The sequence below is a fragment of the Rhinolophus hipposideros genome (genome assembly GCF_964194185.1).
Source record: "Rhinolophus hipposideros genome assembly, chromosome: 6".
Classification (NCBI taxonomy): domain Eukaryota; kingdom Metazoa; phylum Chordata; class Mammalia; order Chiroptera; family Rhinolophidae; genus Rhinolophus; species Rhinolophus hipposideros.
This window is the reverse complement of record NC_138052.1, coordinates 76,723,760-76,737,011: the sequence shown is the minus strand read 5'-3', so window position 1 is coordinate 76,737,011 and position 13,252 is coordinate 76,723,760. Positions and strand designations below refer to the sequence as shown.

Below are 13,252 nucleotides of genomic sequence, written 5' to 3'. Positions count from 1 at the left end.
AAAGGATTTCTTAGGAATTTGGTTTTATTTTATACCAACCTAAGAGGTCATTTGTTTGTGTGTTGTAAATGTATTACTTTTTCTTATTTCCTTAAACTTAGAAATTTCTATTTTAATTCTGCTTTCTGAGATTAAGCATCTTAAAACTATGCCCCTTTTGAATCATAATTAGCCAAGATAAAATGTCTCATCTTCAGTGTACTTCCAGGAATGATTGCAACACAATCAAAATCAAACCCAATACTAAAGATCTGGGCTTGCTGTGGTTTTGTTTTGTTTTGTTTGTTTGTTTGTTTTTACCATACTGGAAGTTTGAAATTCTGTGAACTCCCATGGTAAACAGTCCAATTTTTTACACCCTGTACTGATGTTTTCTTAAAGGACTAATTTAAAATGTTCAACATTCAGTCAAGGTCATTTTCTTCTACAAACAATTAGTATTCAATATTATGGCACCTAAGTAATATGATAGTTCTTACAGATTATATTTGCTATATTAAGACGCTGCCTTTTTTGCTCCTGCACTTACACTTTCCCCCCAATCTATACAAATAAAAGCGTAGACTATATGTGAAATGGCTGAAGCTCTACTTCTATTATTAAATAGACAATGTCCCAAATGACGTTTTTCCCCCAAAACAGTCTCAATAGCATCAACCAGAATACTCCACAGAGAACGGGACCAAAACCCACAATGAGCCCATGGACTAGATGGCAAAGAGAAAAAAGAGAACGCGAAAGTCCCCTCCTCACACCGCGGGCCCGTTTTGTGTTGTTCTTGCCAACGCAGCAGCCACCCTGCTATGTAGACCCGCGGCGCCGCGGGCCCATCCTGAACCCGCTCCGTCTGTGCCAACCCGCCATGGGGAAGGTGAGCCCAGCGCCCAGGCCGGGAGGGGCCCCTGCAAACGGGGGCGGGACGAGGCCTCGCCTCTGAGCCTCTCTCCCCTTCCCTTCCTTGCAGATCACCTTCTACGAGGACCGAGGACCGCGGCTTCCAGGGCCGCTACGAGTGCAGCAGCGACACCCCAACCTGCAGCCCTACTTCAGCCGCTGCAACTCCATCCGGGTGGACAGCGGCTGCTGGATGCTGTATGAGCGCCCCGACTACCAGGGCCACCAGTCCTTCCTGCGGCGCGGCGACTACCCCACTACCAGCAGCGGATGGGCCTCAGAGATTCAGTCCACTCCTGCCGCTCACCCCCACGTGAGGCCAGTTCCCTGCGTCCTTCCGTGCCCTCCGGTCACACCGAGATCCAGATGCAGTATTCATAGTATGCAATGGTGGCCTTCTTTCCTGGTTCTAACTGTATTCTCTTTTCCTAGAAGTAATGCAATGCTTCTAACTGGAAAGTTTATTTACTTTGTTAAAATTAAGCTCACCTCTACAGGGACAGGTAGTTAGTGCATGGTGTTAGTTCAGAGTGTCTATGTAACAGGTGATGAACAAGTAACAGATCAACTTATTGTCGACGGCCTTAAGCGAGTAACTTAGACTATTTCTCTTTCCTCATCTGTAAAATGGGGCTAATAAGAGTAGCTAATTCATAGAACTGTGATGAGGATGAAAGGACGGTACCTGGCACATGGCAAGCCACTCCCTCCCCAAAATATAAACTATGATTATTAACATCAAAGGTCTCTCAAGTCCTGCCTTTTGATTAGGCAAAACAAGTAACCAACAATGTGACACCAACAGCTCCTGCAGAGCCCACTCTTACCCAACTAACGCCCCAGCAGCCCGGAATTCCACTTAGTGATTCTCTAACTTGACTGTGACAGAGTCCTGGGGGAAATATACCACTTCCATGAAGGTTGAAACCCCCTCGGAGGGTTAATGCCTGGATAGGACCCAAACTGGCATTAGGAGCCTGAAAATCTGGGCTTCCCCCTCTCCAGTCCAGACTCTTCTAATTACTGACCGCAAGTCCTGTCGTTAGTTTCTCATAAAAGAAGAAAGGGCTTATAATGGTGCTCCACAGGTGTCAGGCCGTCGTGAAGATCAAGTCAGAAACCGTACACGTGAGTCCTTTACAAACCATGGATGATACATTATCAGCAGTCTTTTATACCACAAGATGAATTGCTTAAGAGAGCCTTTCCTAAAGAGGATTTAATGGTGGAAGAAGAAAGACATTGAATGGGTACCTGCTGGGAAGGAAGATAAAAGAACAAGTACTCAAGGAAAGACAGACAGGATTTTCCCAGGACTAACAGCCTGGGCTATTTCCATTTTTCCAAAGGTTTTATAATCTATTGATCTGTAAAGGATTCTTTCGTGATCTTGAGCTTCCATTTTTATTCATTACCTAAAACGGTTTTGCTGGAGCACATATTAGAGCTGAGAACTGAACCCTAATCTTTATGATGGCTCTTGTTTTCAAAATTTGAAAGTAGCAGCATGTAAAGCAGAAAGGAAGATATTAAAGAATTACCTGTGCTTTTTCATAGAATTGTGAAATTTTATTGCCACCAGTCTGCCTTCCCGTGGAAAAGCAATTTGACTTCCTCCCTAGGCTCTTCCAATGCTGTAGAGATTCAAAATAATGCCCTTTGACAATGATATATTTGTCTTTTTATTTTAATATCTAATTTTTTTTTTATCATCCAAGGAGAGCCCTAGACCACCATAAGTGTATGAAGGAGAGAGCAAAAAAATATATGAAAATGTTACTTAAGAATGGTACTAAATAGAGCCCATGCATAGTTCGTGTACCTTTTGGCCCTAGAAAACTCTAGGGAGCACCATTTATATCTTGATCTATGGGAATGGTGCCCCCTTCAGTTTTGCGTTGTACAACCTACCCAAATGCACGCAGTGGCCCTGGTGCTGGCTGTCTTTTTCATTTGTCACCTTTGAAATAGAAAAGATAAAGACATGGCCATCCCCCCAGGTCTGTGTGTGATTGGTTGCTAAAGGCTAGGTTTTCTGACTTTTCCTCCTTTGCTGATTGCCGAATCCACAGAGCAGCCCCCACAGGATCAGACTCTACGAGAGGGAAGATTGCAGAGGCCAGATGGTGGAGTTCACTGAGGGCGGCTCCTTGCTTCATGACGGCTTCCACTTCAATGAGATCCACTCCTTCAACGTGCTGGAGGGTCCTCCAGGAGACACTCAACTACCGGGGGCGGCAGTACCTGCTGAGGCCGGGGGACTACAGGCCCTACCACGACTGGGGGCCACGAGTGCCAGAGTGGGATCTTTGAGGAGAGCCATGGATTTCTACTGAAATATTTTTACTGGACCCTTTTCTCCATCTGGAAGCTAACAAAATATTTCCTGTGTGTTTCATGCAGTCATGTAGTCCTGTTTTCCTTTCAGGCTCCTCGGAAGGGCTCAGCAAAAATAAAGGTGGCACTAATGAGGGCTTTCTTACATGTATGAGTGGAAAGGGTGGTCTGGGGTAGCGGTTAGGGGCACAGGCTGTGGAGCCAGAATGCAGGGTCCAAATCCACCTAATAGCTATGGATGATGGAGCACATTACTTAGCATTTCTGAGCCTCAGTTTCCTGATTTGTAAAAATTGGGGTGGCAATACTCTTCATCTCATAAGGCTGTGATGTGGATTAAATGAGCTATTATTTTTAATTCTCTTACAATAGTACCAAGCACAAAGTAAATGCTATATAATAAGTATGTATAATATAAATGTTCCTTGGTTATTGTTAAGTATTTAAACCTTATAAATCAGTGTTTTTTTCAGAGTATCAATAATGAGTTAAGGATCAACCTGCATCAGAATCACTTGGGACACTTGTTAAAACGCAGATTCCCAGACCCCACCCCATAGGCAGAGCAGCTATCAGGTTGCAGGTGCCCTTCCCAGGGACAGGCCTTCCCTGGTGGCAGAGTCAGGCACAGCAGGAAAAGAGCAGGAGGCCTGGGCAGACAGCCCCTGCAGGTAAGTCACAGAGACCCTGCGATCTGGGAGTCATAGCCCTCTCCAATTTGGATTTTTTTGTTGATTAAGCTAGCTGAACCACCTGAGGACCAAGGAATCATTTACCTTGCTTATAAACAAGATTTTTAGACTATGAAGAAGTCTTTAGAACCCACCTACGCTTAAACTCACTATCAGCTGAATTTGTTAACAAGACAGCTTTTCATTCCCAAATCTTCGCTCTTTCCCTTTGTACCCTGTTTCGCACATCTTTCTTTATTACTGATTTATGGTTCCTGTAATTCTTTTTTCTCTCTCTCTCTCTTTTTTTTAGTGAAAAGTTGGAAGACTTTTGTGCCAGAGAGACTAAATAGTTAAAAATTCCATAAATACAAACTATATAAAGCAGCTTCCTTTCCTTCAGCTTAGAGGAGGCTTTTACTTCATCTAGAGAAGAGCTCCACCCAGTGTTCACCAGAAGGAAGGCAAATATGATTTAAAAACCTTTTCCAAAATCATGAACGATAAGAGGAGATTCTTTTGCATCTTTTCAACATACTCTGCTATGCAAAGTATTCAGAGTAAACTTATAATTTAGCCAAAGCTCTTATTAAGCAAGTGTGAATCTTATTTTAAAGGCAGTGTTTGAGAGCTTTGTGACACATCGAAAGCATTTCATAAGAGAAGGTAAAGAAAGGCATGACAATTGATCCATGTTAAAGAGAGCAGGTCCTTTGGGACCTGCTGATCTGTGCCCTTTGGGAATCCAGCATTTGCACTGTGCCTTTTAACAGAGCCCTTTGTCTTCAACGTTTTACAAATCCACTTCTAATTTATGAAACTTTGAGTTCATGAGTAAGACATCCTGCATTCTCGGTCACATATTTCCTCCACTTAACCTTCAAACCCAACTCCTATTTACTTATGATTTCTCAACCAACTCTATTTTAGATCCTTTATATTTTTTTCTTACCGTAGTATGTATATGAATCTCTCTTTTTTTTTTTTTTTTTTTTTTTAACAAACATCTTCATTAATATCCTTTGGGGGGAAAAAAAGATACCTGTTCTAAATCTCACTGGCTGACTTCCTGTGTTTTTCAGTGTCTACAGACATATAAGAATATCCTCACCCCACTGGTCTTAAGATATCCCAAATCAACCTAAGTGTGTTCAGAGATAATGAACAGTGTGCAGTGTGGCTCCTCTACTGCCCACCCTTGCATTTGAAAGACACACCTTGCTCTTTCGAATAATACCTAAGCTGTGTGTCTTGAAGCTGCTTTGAGTAGTATCCTCCAAATGATGTTTGTCTTTCTGCCTGAGTACTCCTACTCCCAGCTTACACATCTCGAAGGTGGGAACTGAGAACTGCGGATGTAGCTCGCAAATATAATTCATGCTCTTAACCCCTTTGGGCTTTGTGTAGCATTCCAGAAAACCTCCATCATATGTACCATGCGGAAGAAGAACGCTAAGCAGTCTAGATACCAGAGCCCTGTGACTATCTACCAGACTCCAGCTTTGAAATGCACCCTCTCCCACTCACTCTGCCTTTGTGGCCACCTGCCTCACCCTCTCAGCGTCCTGGCTTGGAAAATAAGGTAGACCCTATCTTACCTCATCATCTTTTCTTTTCGTGAAATCAAACTAGTCTATTCTAAGCTGTTTTACCCTCAGACTCTCCACAGATCACCACTCTACTGCCCATGTTTCAGACTCTTCTCCATGGTTTCTATGTCCCACGGTTCGCTTTTCCACCTACTTTGTAATCTCTTTCTTTACAACTCTTCCTCTTTAATATTTATTTAAACAGGCTTTATTTAAAATTTTTCTGTTGCTCCCTCACCCTGTTACAAACCTTCATTCAAGGAATCACAGTACACTATTTTGTTTGTTTTTTCTTTCTTCCCCACATTATTGAGATATAATTGATATACAACATTGTATATGTTTAAGGTGTACAGTGTGAAGATTTGATACATGAACATATTGCAAAATATTGACTGCATCAAGGTTAGTTAACATATCCCTTACCTCACATCATTACCATTTTGTTGTGATTATGGTGAAAACATTAAAGCTGTTCATAGTATTTTAAGTAAAATAATACTTATCAAAAGAACATGTAAAGTATAACCCCAGTTTTCTTTGTATGTGCATGTAAAAAAATAGTCTGGAAAAAAAACACACTGAAATATGAATGGTGTTTGTGTCTAAGGTATGGGATTCAAGATGACATAAATTATTGGTTAGCTAATTTTTCTTCAATAAATATGAATTATATAATAAAAAAGAAATAAAACAGAACTTTACAATTTTTTTTTCTCTATACCAAACTGCCTTAATCATGAGTGCCTGAAGGTCAGAGGACCAATTTGGCTTAATATATAACAGACAGTGATTGAGGCCTCCTATATACCAATCATTGTAAAACCTCAGAAAATAAATATATGTAGACATATTCTTTATATCTAAGAGAGATAGGCATTCACAAAACTGATTTATAATGGGAAAAGAAATATGTGCCATGAGAGTTTAGCATATTTCTGTGGGAATGAGCAAAGAGAGACACCCGGGGGGTGGTATGTAAAGTATCTAAGAACCCATAAAGGAAAGGCACTGACCTACCAAAATGGACGCCAACTGCAGGACCCTGAGGCTAAACTGGGATTCCAAGGGAGAGACGTGGGTGAGCCTTAAGGTTCAGGGCAAAGGTGATTTGCCGAACAGCATGGAAGCATTTCAATATTTTTATAACCAGTTCAGCAAGAAGGTTGCCCTGGAGCTGCACCATGAAAATTTAATACAAGGAGTAAGGAAAGAAGATTCCAGGCAGAGGGAAGGTCAGGTCTAAAGGCATGGAAAGGAGGAGATGTCCTGTGTAGTTTCCCAGGATGCTTAGCCTAGAGTTAGGAAGGACATGGCTCCTTGTTAAATGCTTGTTGACCAGGAGGATTAAGTACCTTAAGAACCACCACCACTGTCTGCCCCCTTGGTCCCTTGCTCTGGTAGAAGTTCCCTGTGGGGCACTTTGGTGAAGAGAGAGAGCCAAAAGCAGCCTCTGACAGATGGCAGTTAGGAGCCATCGTGTTTTCCTGTCAAACATAAACAATTTATAGAATGCTATCACCAGTTGAGGTCACTCGGCAACCATGATGCAACGAGAGAAAAACAAGACCACTCCCTAACCGTGTCTGAACGCAAGAACCGGGCACTGAACGCAAGATCAAGAACCTTGCAAATGACAAAGATGAGCAAACATCTTCTTCCAGATCACAATGAATGACTGCTATTTCTTTCCCAATTACAAGTTTAGTCCCCACTCCATTCCTCCCACCTCCTAGATAATTTTTAGATAGTAATATTTAGATACCCAGTCATAGAATTGATCCCACCTTTTGACCCTCCCCCAAAGCACCTAACACAAGATAAAATCCTGTAACAGCCCCTCCGAACACCTTCTTACTGAAATGCCCCATAGTGCATAGCCCCTCTTCTTGCAATGAATACCAAGAAACTCAACTTTGCTCAACAGCAGGTGGTCTTGGCTGGTGAGTGAAGGGTATCAGAGTATGCCACCCCAAAATATGCCTCTTTGACATATATAGCAAACCTCACCGTTGTTTATCATGCTTTTCTTGGTAACCCTAATAACTGGCCTCCTCTCACCCTACCCCCCCACACACCCTAAATTCTTTCTTTTGTCTTTAGCAGAAGATGGTATTTAAAGTGGTGGCTTGGGCTGTCTTAGAGAACTGGCAACCTCTAATCAGTTTTCTTGGGTCCCTCCCATGTATACATGAGGTCTACATGTTAATACACTTCTGTTTGTTTTTCTCTTGATAATCTATCTTTTATCACAGGGGGTCTCAACCAAGAACTCAGAAGGATAAAAAGAAAATTACTTCTCCCCTACAGTTTTGTCAACTCAGATGGGACCTGCCTGGACACCCCACTTGCTCCAGAGCCTGCAGATGGGATCCTGGAAATCTGGCAGAAGTCGGCGAAGGATAAGAACTTTCACCAAAGCCAGCGCCCCTGGATACTCTCTCTGTAGTGCCCAGTCAAGAGAGCAAGGTAAAATTTTACTTTGACCTTTCCTTTCCAAATTCAAATTTGTAGGAGAAAAACATTTGTAAGAATTAGTTCTTTGAATCATAACTTGTGAATTTGGCTTTGGGGTATTCATTGGTTATTGATCTATTTCCTCCTAGGGAAGGTATTGCTTTTGTGTTTGTCTCGTTTTGTGTCCTGAGAACTTACGTGACTTTTGTAAAAGCCCTCAGGATGGGTAGGGGCTGGTTGCCAGGGGAATTGACCTGAAATTAGAGGGTTGGAATTTTCAGCCTTATCCCCACTATTTACTTCTGTGGAAGGGAGAGGGGCTGAAGATTGAGTTCAATAACCAGTGGGCAATGATTTAGCCAACCATACCTGTGTAATGAAGCCCCCATAAAAACCCAAAAGGATGGGTTTGGAGAACCTCTAGGTTGATGAATACATGGAGGTAATGGGAGAGTGGCATGCTGGGACGGGGTACAGAAGCTCAGAGCCCCTTTCCTTGCCCAATGCGTCTCTTCCATATGGGCTGTTCTGCCCAAGAATTTTAAGTGACAACAAGTAATATGTAATAATCTGTATAACTATAGAGTCTTTGGAATACTAAGACTGTCCTAAGAAATTTTCAGAAACACTTAAGGGAATAGCTACTTTTTGTGAAAGAAACTACATTGATAGCCGTGGTCTTATCACTGACTGCTTTTAGCAAAAGCCTTTCTGTAAACCACTATCTACAATCTAAACAAACAAATAAAAGCTAAAACCTCTTTAAAATCCTTTAATAAAAATCCTTTTGTAATAATGAACCTGTAATCTAGTAAATAAACTTTAAAAAAAAATTCTGTCAGCCTCTGCAGCAAATTAATCGAACCCGAGGAGGGGGTCATGGCAGTTTCTGATCGGAAGCACGGGTGACCGTCTGGGCTTGGGGTTAGTGTCTAAAGTGTGGTGGGAGGCATTCTTGTAGGACTAAGCCCTTAATCTGTGGAACCTGACGCTATCTTCAGATAGATTGTGTCAGAAATGAGTTAAATTGCTCGACGCCCAGCTGGTGACACAGAATTGTTTGGGGTATAGAGAAACCTCCACACATTTGGTGACTAGAATATAGAAGTATTCAGAGTATTGTGTATAGTGTACAAGAAGACAATAGTGTGTGTTTTCTTTACATGTAAGCACCATTCTCCAATAAAAGGAACCAGGGCTCCTAGGAGAAGCGGTTAATTCCAGGACAGGAGCAGAGAAAATACAAGATGAGTCTGGAACATTTTGTGGTACCAAAAAGTAAGAAAACTCTCAAAGAAAGAAAAGAGGAGGGGGGAGAAACGGGGAGATATAGGAGCCAGCCTGATGGAGCTCCTAATGATAAAAACTGGAACAATTTAAATTGTTCTATCTCAGCTTGAGCCCTGCTAATAAGGATTCATTGTAACTGCCACCCTACAGGGAGCTTTTTAAAATGGTGACATGGTGGGAAGGGACCTCTTCCTTAACCCGCTGCTCATTGGAGCTATCAATTTTAACATCTCTATTGGCTCAGAGGCAAACAAAAAATTCCCCATGAGGTCTAATACACATTATTATAATTTTAGATATGAAACCTAATTGGCACTGCTGACATGATTCTCCACTGAGGTTTCATTACACAGGAAAGCACCAAAATTCTTGAAGCATCTGGAATGGATTTCCAGACGTGGAAAGCTCACTTGTTGGCACTGTGCCCTATAACCCACACATCAGTGAGCAAGGATTGAGCAGCTGCTGAAAGCACAGCAGCTTTGGAAGGCTGGTCCACTGCTTTGACAATGTTTCTCTCTGCCATGCAGCCAATGATAAAAATTGATGATATTCATAGTGTTTCCAATGTGTCGGGCACTGTGCCAATCCATTTGCTTGTTCAATCCTTTCGCCACAATTATGTAAGGTAGGTACTGGTAGTATCTGCATTTAACAAGGATGCAAGTTCAGAACAGTGCAACGATTAATTCAGTGCCATATACAGATAGATGGAGCAAGGCCAGGATTCGAAGCCAGGTTTCTCTGACTTCAGAATCTTCGCATGTCACCATTAAGTTATACTGCCTTCTGTGAGGGATAAGGACACACTTTGACATAGGAAGATGGGGGTGGGGGACAGAAACATATATACTATTTCCCGGACATGGCATTTCTAGCAGTAATTTACTCGAAAGTTGTAACTTGTCTTCCACAAGAAGGAAAGGGACAGAGGGAGAGGCACAGAAAGTGCCCCACCTAGAGGACTGGAAATAAAAGGGAGGGATCTTTGAAACAAACAAACGAACAAAAAACAGCTGTTTGGGGGAGATTTCAGTCCTGTAACACTCATGAAATCAGACCGGATATTGTCACTTCTGTCATTTTATACAAGATAGTCAGCAAGATGACCAAGATGTGACTAATGGGGTCCCTGCTTCTGCAGAAAATTCTTGCAGCACATTTGCAGGCCTACACTGGCAGGAACTTGCCCTCCCGCAACAATCCTGCCTTCATCTGGGGAGGAATGGGTTTGATCAACCGTCACTCATGTGTCTAGGGCACGATACCCTAAGGCATAGGCTGGGTCTTCTCAAAAAGACACTTTGTATGGTTAAACAAGGGACAAGAATGAAGAAGCATTGTAATATCCCCGTAAGTTGCTCTCAGTCAGGGAACATTCAAGAGGCTTTCAAATGTTCCAGTCAGAGAACAGAGGAAACTTGTTTCTTGGTGCTCCTGACAAGAAAAGGACAGTTAGCGCAGGATGTTACCATCTTGTGAATAAGGAGGGAGTTAGGTCACTTTACCTCTTTAGAAGAAGGGACCAGCTCGAGTGTGTGAGGGTCAGCCACGGACCCCTTCTATGACACTGATACTTAGAGATGGGTGATCTTCCTTTTGAATTTTTTATAAAAGAAAAGAAATTGTGTCAGCCCAGGACTGAAAACCCATGTACGTATCATTTGATTATTATTCCTTATCTTCAGTTGAAAATAATATGCACATTTTTGCTTGTTTGTGTTTTATAGAAGGGCAAGTTTACCTAGATAGTTACTTGAAGAATTAGGTAGTCCATGATCTTTAGAAAACAAAACTTCAACTTGGAAGTAGAAGCTGAGAGGAACCAGGGAAAGGGTGACAGGCTCTGGAAGGCATGCTGGGGGTTCCTGGCAGGAATGGAGGCAGCATACAGCTGACAGCAGTTACCTAGGACGGGAGCAGCGAAGGGCTCCCCACACCAAGGGAGGGTTTGCTGTGCAAACCGCCAAGTCAGAGAGAAGCACAAATGTTAGTGAGTTCTGAGTCCTCAAGAAGACCAGGCAAGACGTGGTGGTAGAACTTTCATAGTAGTGCCTAAGGCTGAGTCAATAAAAGGAAGAATAGGAGCCCTGAAGATGGACATGGAGAACTTGGCCAGGTGCCAGGAACCCAAACCTCAAGTCTGGGCTTGTGGCCCAGTAGAGAACTTGGACAAGAGGGAGAGGCCAGTCAAGCAAAATGTAACTCCCACTACAGGGACAGGAGGCTGGTGAGCAGAAGGAGCTTGATGTCCAGCGGAAATCTGGGATTTTGTTCACCTCCATTGCTTCTGAGAATTCTGGCTGTAAACTACAACGGTTCCCAAGTGGCCGACTTCCTAATGTCTTGGCAAGCTGACTTTCTTATTAGTTTAAGATTAGAACAGCAGAGCCTGCAAGCAACAGATATTTCGGGCAGCTGAGACACTTGAGCAGATAGGGACTAAGGAGCATACTAGGAAGGCCAAAATCAATATGGGCTCAAACACAGGTAAAGACCCGTTGTGCCAGCCACACATTCTTTCAACTAATAGTTCAACACAGGTTAATTGAGCATCTGTTATGTCACAGGTCCCAGTGCTGCTGAGTGAAGCAGAGAAATTTCAGAGATAGTGAGATAATTACTGCCATTAAGGAGATGGGAGAAGGAACTACCATTGATTGAGCCTTACTCTGTGCCAATCGTAGCAGGTTTTAGGAATGCAAACAGGAGAAAAATAGGGCCTTTCCCCTTAAGGAGCTCAGAGTCTAGCAGGAGAGCCAGACCCACAATTAACTCAATGAGGTAAAATGTGGTTAACTGGGTAGAAGCTGAGGGTGTGAAGGGCTGCAGAGGCACGAAAGATGTGAATTCTTCATGGGTAAGGAGAGTCCCAGATGAGGGCGTTTCTATTTCCTCAGGAGATGACATTGGAGATGGGTTTAAATTTATAAGTAAGAGTTTAGCAATTGAGAAAGAGCAGAAGGCCATTGACAGCACCAGAACAGCATGAGAAAGATACGAATACACAGAGGCATGAACGGTCATGGTGCATTAGGCGGGGGGTCTGTGAGGAACCCAGCATGGCTGTAGGACAGGATATCAGGAGTGGTGGAACAGGGTGTCATGCAGGGTGGCAGGCGGGGTCTCAGCTCCCGCTCCCCACATAAGAACGCAGGATATGGTGAGGCCAAAAAGGAACACCCACGGAGCCATAGGTAGGGGAGTCACACCACTATAGTCTTGCTGGTAGCTGGGTTGGAGACACAGGAAGCAGGAGCCACACTGTCTGCAGCCTGCTGTCCACTTCTCTACAATCCGCAACCCGCACTCCGCCGTGCTAACTGCAATCCGCGCTTGCAGGCTCAGCCACCATCTTCTTGCTAGCCCCCGTTTTCTGCTAGCATAGCCACAGCAGTTATATTCGTGGCCAGTGGCTCACGGGTTACAGCTGACGGCCAACTAGCCACAGCTGATGGCCATCCAATCACAGTTGATGGCCATTTACTACCTGAGCCAGCACCTTTCCACGTGAGGCCGAGAGCCTGGAAACTGTTGTCTGGGGCTCTATTCCCACAAATCTGAAATTCAGTGAGCCCTTCTCCCAAGAATATGGGAGGACAACTACATTGTTTGATGAGCCTCATCCTTTCTCTCCCTTCTTTTGAAGTCTTGCAAATAAGTTTTTAACTTAGAAAATTTTCCAGCTTACATTTTCAACAATAATGGAGTTCTGTAGACATTTTAATACCCTGTTTCCCCGAAAATAAGTCCTAGCCGGCCCATCAGCTCTAAAGCGTCTTTTGGAGTAAAAATTAATATAAGACCCGGTATTTATATTATATTATATTATATTATAGACCTAGTCTTATAGTAAAATAAAACCGGGTCTTATATTAATTTTTGCTCCAAAAGACGCACTAGAGTGGATGGTCTGGCTAGGTCTTATTTTCAGGGAAACATGGTAATATAACCTAAACTTTAAAGGCAAAATTGACTGCATAAAGAAGCCTGAATGAACAAATAATCTCACTT

The 13,252-nt window shown here is 42.9% G+C and overlaps 1 pseudogene across 1 annotated transcript; it reads left to right on the top strand.

The window, feature by feature from the left end:
• The first annotated feature begins 694 nt into the window (after positions 1–694).
• LOC308498568 (gamma-crystallin F-like) lies at positions 695–3,230 on the top strand (annotated as a pseudogene). Its single transcript has 3 exons — positions 695–871; positions 965–1,207; positions 2,967–3,230. The product of its transcript is annotated as a gamma-crystallin F-like (transcript).
• Positions 3,231–13,252: the final 10,022 nt, after the last annotated feature.